The sequence below is a fragment of the Chinchilla lanigera genome, unplaced genomic scaffold (assembly GCF_000276665.1).
Source record: "Chinchilla lanigera isolate Chin_1 unplaced genomic scaffold, ChiLan1.0 scaffold00016, whole genome shotgun sequence".
Taxonomy (NCBI): domain Eukaryota; kingdom Metazoa; phylum Chordata; class Mammalia; order Rodentia; family Chinchillidae; genus Chinchilla; species Chinchilla lanigera.
This window is the reverse complement of record NW_004955417.1, coordinates 17,126,002-17,146,443: the sequence shown is the minus strand read 5'-3', so window position 1 is coordinate 17,146,443 and position 20,442 is coordinate 17,126,002. Positions and strand designations below refer to the sequence as shown.

General features: G+C 37.2%; 1 protein-coding gene across 4 annotated transcripts in view; it reads right to left on the bottom strand.

Moving 5' to 3' along the window:
* Positions 1-20,442, bottom strand: part of LOC102025684 (protein SMG5-like) — a 108,022-nt gene that overhangs the window by 4,566 nt on the left and 83,014 nt on the right. For 3 of the 4 annotated variants that reach the window (XM_013512692.1, XM_013512695.1, XM_013512693.1), the window contains exons 2-3: positions 7,151-7,249; positions 5,960-6,040 (exon numbers count right to left, since the gene is read on the bottom strand). The gene's annotated coding sequence lies outside the window, so the exon portion shown is untranslated. Of the gene's footprint in view, positions 1-5,959; positions 6,041-7,150; positions 7,250-13,442; positions 13,520-20,442 lie in introns of those variants that run through there. The other variant, XM_013512694.1, reaches the window with a different exon arrangement.

The window sequence follows — 20,442 nt, the reverse complement described above, 5'->3', positions numbered from 1 at the left end:
AGTAAACTATGGTGTTGGCAGTGGTAGCACATGCCTGTAATCTCAGCACACAGGAAGCTGAGGCAGGAGGATCACCAGGAGTTTGAGGCCAGCTTGAGCTACATAATGAGTTCAAGGTCAGCCTGAACAGCCCTACAAAGCAAGACCCTGTTTCAAAAAAACAAAAAACAAACAACAAAATAGTAAAATATGTAATAATATCTGATACGAAAGACCCTGATGAAACTTTTATAAACTTACACAGCCAGTGGCATTAAAAGTTTAAAAACCTTTTTTTTTTCATTTGTAAAAATTCTGGATTCATGCTCTCATAATCATTCTAATGCAACTTCTTATTTACTATAACTTATGAATCTGGATCTGTAAATGACTGGCATTAGACAGAAATAGTAATTGAGCACATATTATAAAGTTTTGACTCAGTAAATAAAACATGAGTTTCAGTATCAAATAAAAAAAACCACTGAATATATGCAGAATTCATATAGTGTCAATACAGCCAGACCTGCACAGAGTTACCTGTAACCTGTGATTAGGGTGGAAACAGTTGAGCAAAAACAAGGAGGTGGCCAAAGTCAGGCAAACACATTTGGTAGGAGATCAAGGAAGCAGTAGGAATACAGAAGTTGAACCAGCACTGCCAGAGCTTTCAGAATGGCCAAGGCAGGAAGAAGGCTTTCCCTGGTGCTATGGTTTGTGTCTGCATGTCCCCCCAAATCCCACACAGTCATAGGGCAGGCTTTTAGAGTTTATGATTGATTCATGGTCCAATGCTGGGATTATGGGTGTGAGTGTTACACCCACCCTGGGGTACATAGTTTGCATATGTAAGGGGGAGAAAAAGGCTGTTGCTGCCACTCCTCCCTTTTGCTCTTGCTGCTTTTACTATCTTCCGCCACTATGAACTGCTGCCTTCTGCCATGTGCCACTCTGCCTTGGAGCCAGCCGAGTATGGACTGAAACCTCCATAAACTGTGAGTTAAATAAACCTTTCCTTCCTTAATTTTTGGTATCAGGTATTTTGTCCCAGCAACGTGAGAAAAGTAACCAAGACACCTGGGTAGATAAATAAATGGCTAACCTGGCCTTTCTTGGTTCTGGAAAAGCTGAGGGAGGGGTAGAACCTACTAAATAGATACCTGGAGAAGATAGACCTAAGCTAAATTAAAAGCATACAGCACATACAAACACACAAGTGCACACACAGACACACACACACACACACACACACACAAGAATTTTTCTAACAGGAAACTGAGTTTCCTATCAAGCCTAAAAGTCAGAAACTGGAAACTAAGACATTGGAAGAAAAAGTTTTAAAATCCCAAACCTATTAGAATAAAAAATGTATTTCACTTGAAATCCAGACAGGAGAAAGAAGTGGCATATATTACCCTCTTTTCCTTTCTCCATCCTTTAATTATAATTATTGAATTCAGGTGACCGTGTTTCTCCACAACTCCACCTAAGCAGGTGTGGAAAACCAATTTGCACATATTATAGATTTAGAGCCACCCAGGTTTGAACTGGGTTCACAAAAATCTTGGAGACCATCTCCCCTGTCCCATCTGATACAAGTACGAGATACTAGCACAGTTTTGTAATCCTCATGTCCCTTAGCTGTGATGAAATGTTGAAATAAATTCACTTAGGCTACACCAAGTATTATGGATGCCGAGTATACTAGAAAGAAAAGCAGTTTCAAGATTTGTCAAAATGTTGCCTCAAGTCTTTCCGGACAAACTATAAACAGACTTAGATAAAATAATTCACTCATAAAGATGGTAAAATGAATGAAAGTATGCTAAAGATAGCCTTACTTCTTAGAGATCATTTAATTTGTAAAATTATCCTCCATTCAATATGTCCAGACAAGTAGAAAACTGATCAACTTGAATCTAATTCCTCAGTTTAAAAACATCAAAAGGATATTTACAAATATTTATTATTATTCTAGTAAGTTCTGCAAACTAAACAAAAAGCCAAGAATTTGGGACATTGCACTCAAATATCTAGTCCACATAGCAAACAAAACACTCGTGCTCCACACATCTAGGGATCAATTTATAAAATTAAAATACAACAATTTCCTAACATTATTAAACTCAACAATTCCTAAGAATGGACATAAAATGCCCTGGCTCCCTGCCACACTGCACTCTAATACTAATGATTAGGTGCACTTTTTATCAACTTCAGGACCTCTTTCCTCCTTTGCGGATATTAGGATACATTTCCCAGCAGGCTTACTGATGCAAAACTCAGCTCAGCTGTCCCTAATGAAGCCACAAGCCAATCACACACAATTCTCTGAAGCTTGATGTTTCCTGAACTCCAGCTCCTGAAAGCCCAGAATCTTAGTTCTAATAGGAATAAAATCAAATCCTGTCCTTAAGATGAATCCCAAAGAGACTCTGTACCTCACCTTCGAGCTCACCAGTAAGCTGCAGCCCCTGAAGTTTACTCCTGCTCAGCTTTCCAGCTCCCCAAGCTTGAATCCCACACACTCGGCTCTTAAAACTTCTAGAATCTATTGCTTTATGCACCTGCATTGACTCTGCATAATTGGTATTACCTGGATACCCCGTGGCCGGGAAGGCTGGTACAAGAGATGAGCCCTCTTCCTTGGGCAAGTAACATAGGACAATAGAGAGTAGGAAAGGCAATGGGCAGAAGGAAAGTTATAAAAGTGTCACAGAAAAAAAATTAAAACCATCCATAAAATATGTAAATGTTGCAGTGACTTGCAAATTAGGTTCAGCTATTTCCTTGCAACTTAACTGGATGGGTGAGTACAGGGATACTTCCTATGATGACTCCTATTTCTAGGGATTGTGTTGAAGGTTCAGCCTGTCCCATCAACCTAGAAAAGTCCTTTCTCCCAGTACTAGATCTACGGAGGGATGTGAGAGTCCAAACTCACCTTCGAAGGACTGGCTAGTTGCAATCCCCAGGACACCTTCCACCTCAGGTATATTTTGCAACAAATTCTTAGTGCACTGATCACTGCTTGAATCGGAGCAAGGAACAGTGCTCCCAAGGATACCTTTGTAAATCCAGTGAAGAGATTCCAAGCTCAGATAGAGAGATCCCACAAATTATTGGGGAACTGGGCATCAATGTGCCTAGAAATCATTTGGACATCTTAAAATGCAGATTCATATACAGGGAATGTGGGTTGAGGCCTAAATTTCACAGTTCTGTGTCCAGAACTATAGTGCCCATGCCGCTGGCCTGCTGAGCACTCTTTAAATGGCAAGGCTCTGGGTTAAAGCACAATGCTGTTATTCACAGAACATCAGTATTTGCCTTGAGGCAATAAATGGTATTTCTAATTTCTGCCTTGGTCCTGAAATTAACTATATCCATGACAACTCTTCCTCTAAATTTCAAACATGATTTTTAAGAAATAAGGCTGACTTCTTAATATTAGAGTCCTTCCCAATAATTAAAATGAAATTAAAATTCATTATAAAGAGCATCTCTTCTCACCTCATTAACTTGTTAGATGCATCTACAGACTCCCTATACCCACCCTCTACTAGAAGCCAATTCTTGCTAAAGTTTACTTCTACATAGAGAGATAGATAGAGATAGAGATACATGTAGATATAGATTACGTATTATATATATATATATACATATTTATGTGAAAAGACTGATGGCAGATGACTTTCTCCTTATGTCAAAAATTTTAGGAAAGACATGCTTTCCTCCATAAAGACAGCACCGTAACTATTTCCTGTCTTCCCTCATTCCAGTCTAGCCATAAAGCTGGTTCTCCAGAGCCTTGTTCAGTTATGACAATTATGATAATTATGATAATTCCAAACATAAGCCTTTGGGTGGAAAAACTCCTGAGCAGAGACAGACTGGATTTAAGCATTTCTTCTTGCCTCTTGCTCTTCCTCTGCATAAATTTGAGTCACAGGAATAGCATTACCTGTAGAAAAAGTTGACCCACAGCTGCAATGGATACATAAGTGTTTAGTTTAGATCTTTGGACTAGATCTGGTGTTTCAGGAGGTTGTTGCTGATGTGCCAGAACTTTGGTTAACTACTGTAAGCCCATATTTAACTTCAAAATATCACAAAGAAAATATCCTTGAAGAATTCATCCATTGACATACAGAATAATTTATATTAAATGAAAAAACTCCTAGAAAGACATAAGGTAGCAAAATTGACACACACACAAAAATTAAAATCTGATGGACATATAGATCATAAAGATATCAAATGAATAGTCTTAAAACTTGCTACTAAGAGTGGTACAGTTCTTATGGCTTCACTCATTAATTTTATCAAATATTTAAGGAATTAATTCTAATTCTTTAGAAGCCCTTTCAAAAAATGGTAGTAAGAATACTTCCTAGCTCATTTTATGAGGTTAGTATTACACTGATATCAAAGCAAGATGAAGGCTTCAATATCTTTTATGAATACAAGATGTAAAACTCCTCAAAAATATGAGCACATAATTTACTACTAAATTACATCTAACAACTTTTAAAATGATTATATATCATAACTAAGAATTTATATCAAGAATTCAAAGTTGCTCAAACATCTGAAGATCAATTAATATAACATTCTATTATGATGAATATACTTAGCAGAGAAAAAATAAAAGGAAATTTCTCCAGTATCATAAAGGGTTTTAAAATAAGAGGCAATGTTATAATTAATCATAAAGGACTGAATATATCCCTGTAAGAGCAGAGAGGAGACAGGGATGTCTACTTTTTGCCACTTTTATTCAACATTGTGCTAGAAAGTCTAGCCATGGCAATAAGACAAGAAAAAAAAAAAAAAAAGAAAACCAGGTTGAAAAACTGTATTTGCAAATGGCAATGAATCCACAAAAATTATTTAACTAACTTCAGCAAGGTTTCAGAATACAAAATCAATTACTCCTATATACTGATAATGAACTATACAAAAATGAAATTAAGAAAAAAATCCATTTGCTACAAGACCAAAAAGAATAAAATACTTGGGAATAAAGTAAATACAAATTAAAACTTATACTCAGAAAACTATAAAACATTGTCAAATAAATTAAAGAAGGTTTAGATAGATGGAAAGACATCCATATTTGTAAATATGAAGGTTAAATATTGTAAGATGGCAGTTGTCTCTAAACTGATTTATAGATTTGATTCAACCTCATCAAAATTGCAGCTTTCTTGTGAGAATTCACAGATCTGTCTTAACATTAATATGAAAATACAAAGGATTAAGAATAGCTAAAACAGGGTATATGATGAGTAATAGAGGGCTTGCCTAGCATATTCATGTCCCTGGGCTTCATACCCAGTATCACTCAAAAAGAAAAACAAAAAAACTAATGACAACTAAAACAGAAGAATAAAACTGAAGGACTCACATGCCTGCTGATTTTAAACTTATAGCAAATCTATAGTAGTATAACAATGAAAAATAGACATATAAGTCATTGAAGTAGAAAGATTCAGAAATAAATTTATTATGTAGTTGGTTTCAGCAAGGATGACAAAATAATGCAGGGCAGAAAGAATAATCTTCTCCAAATGGTGTTGGAACAACTGTGTAGCCATATGCAAGAGGGAAGCTGGACTCTTTCTTTACGCCGTACACAAAATTGAACTCAAAACAGATCAGAGAATAAACATAAGAGATGAAATTATAAAATTCTGTTAGCAAAGCCTAGAAGAAAATATTTGCGACACTAGATGAGGCAAAGTTTCCTTAGACATAACACCAAAACTTAAGAGACCATGCTAAACTCTTACAAGGAAACTTTTAATGAATCTAAGTGATAGTTCTACTTTTTATGGTAAGGAAATTTGTCATAATCATCATAGAACAATTCAAACTATAAGTTCTCTTGCTATAGTGGCAGCCAGTTTTCAGATGTCCGTGCTGTCACTATGACTTGGTAAAGTATTTGTATCTACCTGACAGACTGAAGTCTTACCTTCCTGCAATCTTCAGGGAAGAAGTTCTTCTACACAGTTTGAAAGTACCATTTTGGGGCAAGTCCAGAAGTTATTTGATGCTGTGAAATGTAATGACAGAAGAACCAAATATTTGTTTTAGCCTATTTCTAAGTAGTTAAAATAATATAGAGAAAAAAATTTAAACCTCAGAAATAAGTTGCAATTATAGAATTGATTCCCAAACATTAAAAAGAAGAGTCTCTTCTATAAATACCAAGTGTGCTACACTTAGGACAAAGAAATTGGAATATTTTTGTTTTAATTTGTCTGTATGTAGCACAGATGATATCTTTTGTGGTATTCAAACATACAGTAATTGAAGTAAAAGTAATAAACATTTTAGAACACAATAGAAAAGAACATATCTATGGCTTCAGAGTAGAAAATCAATTTTTTTTCAGATTAGATGAATTTCTCTTTTTATCTTATTTTAAAAATTAAAAACTGACAAAACAATAATGCCTATATCTGGTTATATGTGCAACCGTTTTGAAGATGACATTATGTAATATAACAACCATTGTTAATATCCTATCAACATGTTTTGAAATTCTGTATCACTTTTATTGCTCTCTATGCTGTTTCATTTATGTATTTGTTTTTATTATTTTTTATGAGAATCAATTTTTAAATAGGATTCAATATTCAAAATGTGCTGACAAAAATTTTTTAAACACTCATATTTTTTTTTTTTTTTTTTTTTTTTTGCGGTACCAGGGATTGAACTCAGGACCTTGCACTTGCCAGGCAGGCGCTTATGCCACTGAGCTATATCCCCAGCCCAAACACTCATATTTTCAACTGTACTAAAATCAACAACTTAAAATTTTTTAATGCTGAACATAAAATCTATTAGTACAGGATATTTGCAATAGTCTTAGCAATAAATGACTAGCATCAAGAATATTATTTTTAAGTATATGAATCATAAATGAGAAGATAATCTAGCCACTTCAAAAAAAAGACTATCAAATGGCCAATAACATTTGAAAAAGTTCAGTCTTGGAAATCAGAGATTTACATATTACAAATCACAGTGCAGCACAGGCCATAATCTCCAGCTGGCAAAAAAACATTTAAAGTTTGACAAAACCAAGTACTTGCTATGATGTGAAGTGGGAAGAACTTTCACATTTTGCTGACATAACCTACTAGTATTGAGCACTTACCTTACAGTGCAGCACCTCCAATTCTGGATTTACACAGCAGAAATCTCTTGCTTTTCTCTGTACCACTTGACATATAAAAAATATTCCTAGCAGCACTGTCTATAATAGAAACAAACAAGAAATCTCTAAACTGGCAATAATCTAATTGTCTATCGATGGTAAACTGAATAAATACAATATGTCTACACAGCATTAAAAATAAATGAGCCACACTATACGTACCCATTTGGATGTATTCTACAGACATAATGTTGAGCAAAACTAGCAAACCATAGAAAAAAGTTCCAACTTTGATGGCATTTATTCCAAGGCCCCAAATAAACTGATCGATGTATTGTTAACGGGTACATGTACAGCAAAACCAGAAAAACACATAAAGAAGTAATTATCACACAAGCCAGACCAAATTTTGCTCTGGGAGGGTATGTCTTATATATTTTATATGTAAATTTAACTACTTAAAATCTAAAAATATAACTATTCAGATAAAAACACTAACGACAAAGTACGTTGTAAATTTTTGTTCTTGTGTATTTGGGAATTAGTACATTAACCCTTTGGTATACCTGAATTTAAAATGTCAGTAAATTTTAATGGTCTTTGTTTTGTATTAAATGGACAAACTGACAAAAACTAACCAAAAAGTTCAAAAGTGGCTGGAGGTGTAGCTCAGGGGTAGAATGTGTGCTTAGCATGCACAAGACCCTGGATTCAAACCCTTAGCACTGAAAAAAAAAATGTTTAAAATTTTTTAAACAATTCTTTATAGAATAGGAACTAGAAAAGAAAAAGAAATAAAATGAAAAGTTATATAAAGTAGAATCGCCTCTCAAATACTTATTCAAAATACCAATGATTCCAGGTATTTAACATAAATTGGGAATGGTCAGTCACTTTTGTAATTAAGAGGATGCCAGGCATGGTGGCACACATCTGTAATCCCAGCACTCAGGAGGCTGAGGCAGGAGGATCATTGTGAGTTTGAGGCCCGCCTGGGCTACAAAGTGAGCTCAAGGCCAGCCTGAACTGCAAAGCGAGACCCTGTCTCAAAAAGAAAAAAAAAACAAAAAGTAATTAAGAGGGTATAATATGTAATGTAAGTTTCCTTTTAGTCTCAGTCTGATATTGAATTTTTTTTCTATGTTACTTTTCTCCCATTTTCAGTCATGGAAGTCAAGCTACAACTAAAGATTAACTCTCTGGTATAAATAATAATTTTTTATCAATCATTATAAGCTGTATTCCTATTGGAATCCTGCAGCTGTTTTACAACCCTTTCATAAAATGAACAACTTAAAGGTAACTAATAATAAGGTGCCATCTTTCCGCAGCTAGGGTCTAGGTAGGATCAGGCAGAAGTAAAACACACTTCCAGGTGTATCTCTGAGAACTGCTGCATGGTGACACACTTTGCAGAGTCTCTAGGACATCTGGAAAGCCACATGTCTCAAGTTAAGATCACCAGAACAAGCACTGGTTCCCCCGTGTCTGCAAGCTGTTATGTTCTGCTCCAAGACTCTTATTTCAAGAACATGGACAAAGTGGAAAAAAACTACTAAGCATTTGAAATGGTTAGGAGTAGACTTTATCAAAAGAGAGGAGAGAGAGGAAAAAAAAGAAAAACAAACAAGAGCTTATATGGCCTAAACATATTCATCTTAATAAACATGAGAGAAAAAAAGGAAACGAAAAGGAGACAAGATAAATGTCTTCATGCACCCTTTTCTGGAAAAGGAAGCCAGTAAGGCAGGTATCAAGTCATGGGGAAAAAAATCAAGGTAACTTTGCATTGTAGCTCTCCAGGGATAAATGAGCTGCCTGAGGAGGTGACGACCTTCTAGATCTGGAGAGGATGCAATCAAAACTGATAGACCTGATAGAAGACATTTATCTCTGGATAGCGGGTTGGCTTAAACGACCGCTAACATTCTTTTAATTTTCATTTTTTTTATAATGCACCGGTAGCAACCCCTATGCCATTGTGGGATCTTTAAAGAAGTCTAAGTTTCTTGCCTCTATGCTGCTATTGGTCCCCAAATCTGTGTAGCTCACAGGGTTAGCAGCTGAGAAGGATAACTGGGCTTGAAGTGAGGAGAGAAAATGCAAGCTGAACCACAAAATCCACAAAGACAAACTGGAATCAGAAAGACAAACTGGACTCTACACCTGTCCTCCCTTCCTCCACCTTGACATGCATGCCTGCCAGAGAAATCGGCACACTTACTCCATCAGCTACCATCCTTTTTTAAAGCCAAATATTCTCGTTTCATCTTGTGATGATTCATTAACCTATTTTCAGATGCTGCCTATCAAATCACTATGGGTTTATACAAAAACTAAAATTACATTATCCAAACATTCATTTTGGCCAAATAAATTACAAAAGAAAGGTTTCTTCTTCATTTGATTTCTTCTCTTGCAATGGATAGTACCGTGCTCCTGACACAATCTGGACAAGACAGATCTGGAGCACAGCCCCTACCTTTTAAATGAAATCTGTCATTGTTCAAATGGCCTGGATGAACAAAGAAAATTGCAGTTTCAACCCAAAGGAAAGCCGAAGCTAACGAGGACCGAGATGTTGATGGAAGAGTGTATGTCATCATTGTCTAGAGACAAATACTTTGCTTGGAGAGGGCTGCAAGGACGGGCTTCTTTCCTCCTTACAGTATGAGAGTGAAATTTGAACTTTTCTGTCAGTGACAAGGTTAGAGCAGTACACCACCCACACAGAAAATGAATCAGACACCAAGAACCAGATTCTCCCAGAACTTAAAGCACTTCTGAAGGCTGCCTTAACTCTTTCAGAATACTGGCAAACAAAGCAAAACAAAGCCAGAAAGGAAAGTATCTACTGATACTGTACAGAAGTGAAAAGTTCATCCATTTAGTGCTATCAATATTGTTGGGACAGTGGAAAGAATCACAGCTATCCAACAGAAGTGAATTAGAGTTTATCCAAGAATATGTGTCATCATATTCTGTAATCTGTTCATTATGCATATGATTATAAACCAGAAGGTGCAATGACAGGTGCAAGACAGACAATGAAACAAATTGGAAATCTATAGGTCTGCTCCACTGAACATAAAAGTAATTTCGGGGTGCCTGACGTGACAACCTACGAGGAGACCCTAGGCTCTGCCTCTGTGCTTGACAATTGTTCTGCACAGATGAGAGGTTAGTTGCTTAGTTTTCCATACTTAAACTGTAAAAAGCTCACAGGGCATAGAAGCTGATTAGGTCCACATCAACGGGGGATAGTGAAGGAAGGGAAAAGTTCTGCTTAGAGGAGAAGAAGCCACAATCATGTTTGTGGGAATGAGCTGGGAGGAATTTCTGCTTGGTGCCTTTTATCTCAGCTCACCTGGTCCTGGGTCATGACCCACCCAATCACCAACTATAGGCAGTTGCAAGAGCAGGAAAACCAATGATAGCCAGCAAGAGGCTGCAGGGGAACTAGTGCCCAAGCAGGGATAGATCCTGGAACCAGCACCAAGGAGCAAAACACAACAGATGCGGGTAGGTGGAGAACACCTAATAATGTGGTTGCTGATCAGCAGGCTTAGCAGCACCTGGCAACTTGTTAGAAATGCTAATACTCTGCTTCCCAGGCTCACTGCACCAAAAACTCTGAGGGTAGAGCCCAGTCCTCTGGTCCCAAACAAGCATGCCTGATGATTCTGATGCATAACCAAGTTTCTCAACCACTGGTCTGTGGTTGTAGGTGGTATAATCCAAGGAAAGCAGCTCTTAAAATTAAAAAAAAAAAAACAGCCCCTGGGTGAGATACAGAGTGGTTCACTGCCAGGTATGACTAATGGTATCAAGGGTAGGGAGGAGGTGAAGGCAAGAGGCAGTGACCTAGCCCAGGTGGCAGCATCAAGCTCTCACACTGAGTACCTCCCCCACTGCTGCCCCAATTCAACAGGAAGTCTACCAACCCAGCAGAAGAAAGACAGCAATCTCAACCCTCAGTAGCAGGGAAGCTGAGTTAATGCACTGGGTTGAAGAAGAATTGGAAGTAAATTTTTTAGACAAAATATAAAAATCCTCAAAGAAGTAAAAGTATTCAAAGCATAACATAAGAACTGAGTTGTAAGGGAATAATACCTGGAGATACTGAATATGAAAAATATAATATTTGAAATAACTCAAAAGGGGAGTTGAAGAGCAGAGATGATAGTGCTATAAAGAATGTATTTTTAAAATATAGCGTGGAATGAATCAGACCTGTATGATATCCTTTATATAAACAGAAAGCAAAGATTAACTAAATAACATCGTCTCTTTCCAGAATATGCGTACATCTCAATGAACATAGATTAAATGACAGAGTGATGATTGGGATGTAAGACTGATGTACTATTGAAAGGGGAAAATAAAAACACAGAAAATGAGAAATACCTGGCATAGACCAGCGAAATGCTGCACTATGAGTACAATAATCTCAGTTCTCTGCCTCAAAGGAGGCAAAATAAGATCCTTTTACAAATTCTATTCTTTAACAATTGTAAGGAAGAACATACACAAAAACAGTTGTGTTCAATACCAAGTAAATGTGACAATGTTCTTCCATAAGTTAGAATTTTCTGTAATTTTGTTTTTATGAAAATATTTAAGCAAAAACTGACTGCTTTCTTCCTGGAAGTAGTTTATATGCTGAGATAATTGACTTTAGTCAGTTTATACATTTGCAATATTGGACATTTTCTCAGCTATGAGTCACACAAATTGCAGCGCATTCAGCACTGCAGTGTCATTTTAAAGCCATTAATACTCAAGATAATCATACAGTCCTGCCAGTCAGTAAATGTCATCAAGGAAAAAAAAAGTTATCTTTATTTAAACTATTGAAGTTCCTAGCATTTAATGTGTTAGTTGCTGCATTTTATTCATCAGAAATTCATATTATACAGTTTTTACTGATTAACAACCTTTATAAGATCAAACTGTCTGAAATTTCTCTCTAGACATATGTATAGCCCCAGTCTCCATTCCTGAAGGCACATGAAAGTTTCAAATATTGCATCTAAAGTTTTCCTTATCATGCCAGTATACTTAAATTGAGATGAAATTCACATAAGACACAACCATTTTTAAGTCACAGTTGGATGACAGTCAGTAGATCACATCCTTATGCAGCTATCACCCCTCCTTCTCCCCAGACATCCTCCTCCTCCCAAAAAGACCCCCTTTCAGTAGAAAATCACTCCTAGTCCCCTTTCCTGCAGCCCTTGGCAAACACGGCTTTTTCCTGTTTATTGGTTTCACCTATATTGGATATTTCATATGAATAGAATCAAAACTATATATTCAGTGTTGCATTTTACATCTTTTTAAAAGGAAACCATTGGTTTAATCCATGTTAGTTTTCAAGTAAAGAATCATCCTGCATGGAATATCCAAACTTAAGATGTTGAGGAGAGGCTAAACGATAGAGCAAACACCTGAGATTCACATCTGAGTCTAACCTCATCCTCTTTCACTGCTTTTCAAACCCTGTGACTCAGTTGCTTTTCTTGCAAGGCCCTGAGTATCATGAATGCACCATGCCTGTCCATTCCTCCAGTCCTTGAGCATACTTGCTTCTAGAATGCATGTCCCCTTTTCGGTCACCTAAAAGCATCACAAGTTAAAACATCACTGCTACTGTTCAAACTTTCCAGTCCCAAACTTCCTCTGACTCCTTGTCCATCTCTACCCTGCTATTCTTGCCTGGGCCGCGCCTGCTATACTTAGCACACTGCATTGCAATATGTTCCTGTGCAAGCACTGAATGAGATGCTGAGTACTTTTGTGTCTATCCCCAGTGCCCACCAAAATGCCTGGACCTGAATTCAGTACCTTTAGAGTGGATAAAAAAATAAGAGAATGGTGACCACAAATATTCCGTGTGCCACAAGCAGGTAAACTTTGATAACAGTGGTTCTCAAACTGGAGACCTTAGAAAAGCAACATGAGCATCAGCATGAACAACCTAAGAACTTGCTCAACATGTGAATTCTAGCGCCAAACTCAAGACCTACTGAGTCACAATCTATGTTTTAACATGCCTTCCTGGTGTCTATCCCACACTTTTAAATTTAAGAACAATTAACATGAAAATCAAACACTATGGCACAGCTTTTAACTTGGCTTTTGAACAGCTATACTTCCCACTTTCCTGTGATCATTTCCAGTATCCTCTCCTGACCCCTCCCACTGGCTCACTCCTAAGTGTTACAGAGCCTCTGGGCTCACCCTCCAGGTCTCTTTTGACAAACTATATATACCCCAACTCCAGACGTACCTCCTGTATTTTGATGGCAGTCTAATTTATGTCTCCAGCTCCTACACCTCGCTGACATTGACTCATGTCAATTTGCTGTCTCAGTTTTCCTACTGGAATGTCTACAGATACCTACTGAATTCATGCTCTTCCCCATAAGCTTGAGACTCCCCGACTTCCCCATCTCAGAAAAAGGAAAATTTTTACCAGGCTTCTCACACTAAAAACCTTTTAAAATCATTCCCAACTCCTCTTTCTTATAGGACACTTAAAGTCAATCTTTGCACAATCGTTGTGGCTAGTACAAAACACAGCCTCAACTATTTCTCATCAAGGCTACATCTGAATCCAAGCCACTGTTATCTTTTGCTAGATCATACACAATTCCTGCATATCCCCCCAACAAACACATATGCAATCATTTCTCCTAACAACAATCAAAATATTAACCAGAGTATCCTATTTCCCATCACAGAATAAGAGAGAAATTCCAAATCTTTTTCATGGCCTACAAGATAAGACATGTCACCCCAATACCCATGACCACCATTCTCCTAGCCTTTCTAACAACCTTGTTTTTTTCAAACAGGTAGATTCACATCAGAGTTTGAATGTATCCAGCCTCCCTGTTCATAACAGTTTTCCCAGAAAGGTTCCTCAACAACATCAGCACCCTTGTCACCACCAGTCTTTCTGAACTATCACCTATTCTTACCTTCCAGATCACTGCTTTGTTTGGCTCTGGTTCTCTGTGGCTGCATAATAAATTCTCCCAAAGCCTGGTGACTTTAAATGATACCCACTTATTATCTCACAGCTCCTATGGGTTAGGAATACTGAATGGCTGAGGTAGGTCCTCTGCTGCAGGGTCTCTCCCCAGGCTACAATCAGAATTCAACTAGGGATGGATCAACTTCCCGTGGTTGTTTATGGGACTCCATTTCCTCTAGGGTTCTCAGGATGAGGACCTCAGTGCCTTGTGCAACATACCTGACAGTTTCACTAAAACCATCAGGGAGTGGCCTGCTAGCATAATGAAAGTTACAGTTTTTAAATGAACCATAGGAATGACGTATTAGCACCTCTTCCATATTCTATTGGGTGGAAGTGGCCAGTAGGGCCAGCCCACAGTCGAGAAAAGGAGAAGACATCATTGAATTCATCTCACAGTGCCTTTTATGCTGCCCTAAGCTACACAACTGTAACTTGGTACCGCAGCTATAATATTACAAAACACAGCCTCAACTATCTCTCATCAAGGCTAGCATCTGAATCCAAGCCACTGTTATCTTTTGCTTGTTCATACACAAATCTTGCTAATATCCCCACCCTCCCAACAAACACATATGCAATCATTTCTAACAGCAGTCAAAATATTAACCAGATCATCCTGTTTCCCATCACAGAATAAGAAAGAATTTCCACATCTTTTTCATGGCCTGTAAGATAAGACATGATGTGCCACTAATGTACTGTAACAGTGTGGTCAAGAACGGTTTCCCATTTAAGTGAAGAATTCTAGGACAAGTGAGTAATGACTGTCACCAAGTCCATACAGCTAGAAGAGTTTGGCTGGAACTTGAACTCAGGTTGCCAGACTCCACTCTGCTCTTGATGGCCACACTATCCTACTAAATCTGCAGTGTCTTGCAGTTACAGAGCTGAACCTTGCAGAAGTTAACATTCCCTCTATTCAATTTCAGGGATTTTTGTTTGTTTGTTTCCATTAACCTTTTTTGTAGCCTACTCGCCAACTTCTTCATTCTTATTTCTAAATGCCTAGTTTCTATTATCTCAGTGGAAATATACCTCCATATTAAAAAAGACATCATAACTTTTCATATAACAGTAGCCCAGTTCAAATGAGCGTTAATCATTGCCATTGTAAATGGTAAGAATGAGACTTGACAGAATTAAAAACATCTGCTTTTGTCCCAGATCTTAACTCCTCTGGGCCTCATTACTCTCATCTGTTAAACAGAGAACTGAACTAGAAGTCCTTTTGGCCTGTACCTCTCGCTGGTACAGTGTGATGCCGAACACTGAAGTGGATAATAAATTCAGCAAGACCCCCACACCACCTCTGAGCCTGTCAGGCATAGCCTGCTCCTTTTGCTGAGTGCAGAGGGTGCAGTTAGGCACAGGATTCACCTCCTGACTTTGTGAAATTGTAGGCTAGATCGACAGAATTTCAAGCAGATGGTTTCCATGTCCTCATGCCCTGTGTTTTTTATTATCTGACATGTGAACTGAATAGGGAGATGAAGATTAGCTCTTCTTTTTTATTGTTTCCCATTTTCTCTTTCATCTTATTTCCTGGGGAAATTCCCATATGCTTTTCAAGCTGCAAAGCTGCAGATTGAGGGGCCATTACCATTCATGCTAGCCTTCATTCCTGCTTTGAACTTTCCTTTTCAGAAAAGGGCGTAAGTCAAATCAGGAAAAAAAAAAAAAAAAAAAAGCACTATGAAATAAAAGGATACCATTATTGCATGTGGACTTTAATATTTTTCCTATTACACTTTTTGTATTTATTTTATTTATTTCTTTATTTTAAAAATAAAAGGAGGAAAACATTAACAGACAGACAACCTTTTACCAAATAGCAAAAGAACACTACAGACAATACAGAGTTACAAACAAAGTGATAGGAAAGTAACAATGCTTGTTGTATTACATATGGATATCTTCAAAGTGGTTTCTCATGAAAACAGATAGAGACATGCAATATTGATCAATCAGGGACTCATTGACACTTTCTTTCAGCAAAGAAATAGAAGACAGTAGAACTATGTTAACTATCCTGTATATACATACATACAAAATTTCTCCTTCTTTCCCTTCTCTTTTCCCACATCCCCGTTGCCCTTTACCCTTGAGTGTTTTCCTATCATTTCACAATGTCTATCATACCACCTAGTTTAAATTAACTCTTTCAGGTTTTACACTAGTGAAACAATGCAGTGCTTGCACGTGCATGTCTGATTTACCTATTACATTTTTAGAACATTTAGCTCAGAGGCCCTATGTATGATAAGAAGGCCAAAACAATCATTGGTAATTAAAGTAAAACCCAATTTTAATAGATGAACCCAGCCTCTCTGAAAGTGATATTAACTTCTGATTTCTCCAACTGACTTAGGACTTCTTTCAATTTAATCAATTATTATATATATTGCTTCAAGAAGAAATAATCAGAAGAAAGATGTATTTACAAGACCAAGTTATTTCAATACAAAGCAAACTATCCAAGTTTTATTCACACAAGAGTATTCAATTCAAATCAGTATTAACTAACACTATACAATCAAGCAGATGCTTGTTATGCTTGAATGACTGCCCAGCCAGGCAATGCAGCAAAAAGAAAACACGATTTGACTAGGGCTTTATATGTATCCCAGGCGAAGCGCGAGGTCAATAATTAGAGTGTCTTGCATATGGTAAATGTTCAATGAACATGGAATATCTAAAGACGCATGAGAAAAGATAACCACCAAGGAATTTAGTATCTAAAGAGTTGCAGCGACTGCATGTTTTATTTCCAGAAGTGTTTCTAGAGGGCCAGTCAAACACTCGGTGCCCCAGAGTGCTGGGAGACAGAGAATGTCAAAGGATGTTGATAAGACAAGGAATCTTGACCTCGAACAAAGAGCTGTATGCCATGCTGTGTGGAGAGAAATGGAAGCTTAGGGTTGAGGAGAGATCGCTCACCCTGAGCTCAGAGACAGCTTGGGCCACATTTGAGAAGTTGCTCAGAATGAACATAAACAGAAAGGTGGAAAGACAGAGTCCAAAAAGATGGACTCTCAGTAGTAAGATAAGAAAAAACAACATTTATCAAAAAACAGAAATAAGGAATAAATAGTAGAAGTACCAAAGTCCAGAGCTTTAAAAATCGTGTAACGCTCTATTACATAGTTGAACTATTTTGCTTAGTGCGAGGTGGATGACATGCCTATGACCTCGAAAAAAAAAAAAAAAAGGTGAGCTGTCTCAATAATGGGCAAATCTGCCAAATATATTAAGTTTAGAATTTTAGTTCTACAGACAGGGTGGCTCAAACAGCAGAAACCTATGGGCCCACCCATCCTCCCGGGTGCTGGAAGTCTCACATAAACAGGGTTAATTTATTCTGAGGTCTGTTTCTTCCTCTTTCTCTCCCTTTCCCAGAATTACCTTGTCCCTGAATCCCTCACACTCTTCCTTTGGCAAATCTGCACCGTAATCTCCTCTCTTACGTATAAGGAGCCCAGCCACAAGGGTAAGGGCCCACTCTAATGACTTCATCTTAACTCTACTTTTTTAAAGACGCCATCCCCGAGTACAGTCATCTTCCAACGTACTACAGGTTGGGACATCATATAAATTGGAGGGAGAGGAGATACAATTCAGTACATAACCAATGTGCTTACTTTAAGAACAGAATATCAAAGAGATCATCTTAAATCATTGTAAATTGTGAGACAAAAATCTGTAGAAGAGGTCACATGCAGAGACTTAGCACCGAGATATATCTATCTATGTAGAGACATAATAATGGAAACCATGAAAGTGGGAAAATCCCACCAAGGAAAAGTCTGTAGAGAAAAAGCAACTACCCAAGAAAAGTGTTTTCTTGATTTCCCTATGCCGTTCATCTGGAGTACCTAGGTACAGCCTTCCTCTGAACCATAAAATCTTGGAGTTGAGGGAAATCTTTAAACCCTCTTTATACCACTAGGGAAAAATAAACACCAAAACTACGTCAGACAACTCTGCTCCATGGCAGTGGAGGCCCTACTCAGTATCCTTTTCACCACAACGCTCTGTCTGAAATAATTTAAAAAACCATTCCAGTCACCATGTGTCTTAAAGAACCTTGATATTTTTAAAGGATTTTGAATTTTATATGGCTTAATGTAGGTAAGTTCTAGAGCTATAGATGAATGCTCAGGATGTTGTCTAGTCAATATAAGAACAAGCAACCACATGGCCCTACTTAAATTTAAATAATTAAAATTTAATAAAATTTAAAATTCTGTGTCTCTATTGTACTAGCCACATTTCACAGGTACATGTGGCTAGTAGCTAACATATTAGACAGCACAGATATAGACTAGGTTTATCTCTGTACATAGTTCTACTGGACAGTCCTAGTCTAGCATATTCTACAAATCAGGTAAATAGATTTCCTAGAAAGTTTGAATAAGCTCAATTTTATAATTCTCCCCAGTAGCAGGTGCTGATTCATTTCAACTACAAACTGATATAGACATCAAGGCTAAAAGAAGTCCCTTCCAAAATTTCTGTTCATATTTTAACTTCCAATTTACTTTTCTTCAAATGACACCAATCTTGATTTTTGAAAGGCCTAAACTAGAAAGACAGTGCTGATGTTAATCAATTTAAAGTTTCTTGAATAAACTCAAGTGGCCTGGCACTAATTCTAGATTATTCCAGAAACCTTCCCTTCCCCCATAAAGAAATTCTATGAATTCTTCCATTCCTAAAACACTAATAGAGTCTGAGGGATGGGCGATTATTGGGCATCTCATCTACACATTTAATCACCCATGAGAAATTCCTCCATCCAAATGCCAACTTTAAATGAAGAAATTATGAGTAATTAAATCTGTTCCTAAATTCACAAAGAGCTCCATTATGTAAAAACCACAAAAATGAATCACTTTATTTAATAAGGTTTGTATTTGTACAAAGGTAAGTGAGTATTATGAGGTATAGGGCAAATGTGAACAGTGATTGTTTGAGTGTATTTGCCTAAAGAGCAGATTCAGAAGCCCGGGTAGAGACAGTGTGAGTATGGTCAGATGCACCAGAGAGCGTATTATTAAAAGCAAGGCTCCAGAAGCTCTGCTCAAACCTATGAAATCAGAATCTCCGAGCACAGAATACTGAAATAGTCATGTTTTTCTTTTCTTCTGCCTCTTCTCTCTCTTTTGGAATCTCCATTTTCTTGTTGGTTTTCTTTGTTGTTTTTGGTTTTTTTCCGGTACCAGGAATAGAACTCATGATCTTGCTCTTGCCAGGCAGGCGCTGTGCCGCTGAGCTAAATCCCCAGCCCCTGCAATCTCCTCTTGACAATTCTTTTCACTAAAACTCAAGGGAAACGCAATTGTCAAAGTCTAATTGAGAGCTGTTTGGTATTAAATCTGTAAAAATTACTAGTTCTTCTAGCCATGAAAGTTCCATAACAAGGAAGAATCCCTTTTCTCAGGCAGATATAATTAAACATCCTTTCATTGTTGTTTTGTCTTTAAATAGCAATAGTGGCAACAGTTTCAAGTGTAACTAAAAAATCAGGCCCAACATGGTGGTGCAGACCTGTAATCCCAGCACTCGGGCGGCTGAGGCAGGAGGATTGTTGTGAGTTTGAGACCAACCTGGGCTACAAAGTGAACTCAAGGCCAGCCTGAACTGCATAGCGAGACCCTGTCTCAGAAAGACAAAAAAAAAGAAAGAAAGAAAGAAAAATCAGAAAATTCTGCACATTACTAAAGAGCTATATAACCTGGACACTCAATTATATAATTATTTGCATACATGGAATGAGGACAAACAAACTTTGAAGGTCATGTTTTAAGTCTTATTGTTTTATATCCTTTCTTTTACTAACCTTCAATATTTTTTTAACTTTACAAATCAGACAGAAAGATAATCCGAGCTAAAACTATGTGTAAGGAATTTAAACCACAAATAAAACATTAACAATTAGAAAAGGCACTGAAATATGAAACAGTAGTCTGCTGTTCTAACACAATAAAAGTAATAAGATGTATCACTTGAGTTGATGCAAAAATGTTTAAAATTAACACATTGATTATCTGTTTTCGTGAAAAACCACTTTGAAGATATCAATATATAATACAACAACCGTTGTTAATTTCCTACCACTTTGTAACTCTGTATTGTCTGTACTGTTCTTTTGCTATTTTGTAAAAGGTTGTCTGTCTGTTAATGTTTTCCTCCTTTTATTTTTAAAATAAAAAAAGAATTATTTAGCAAAAAAAGAAAAAAAGAAAAA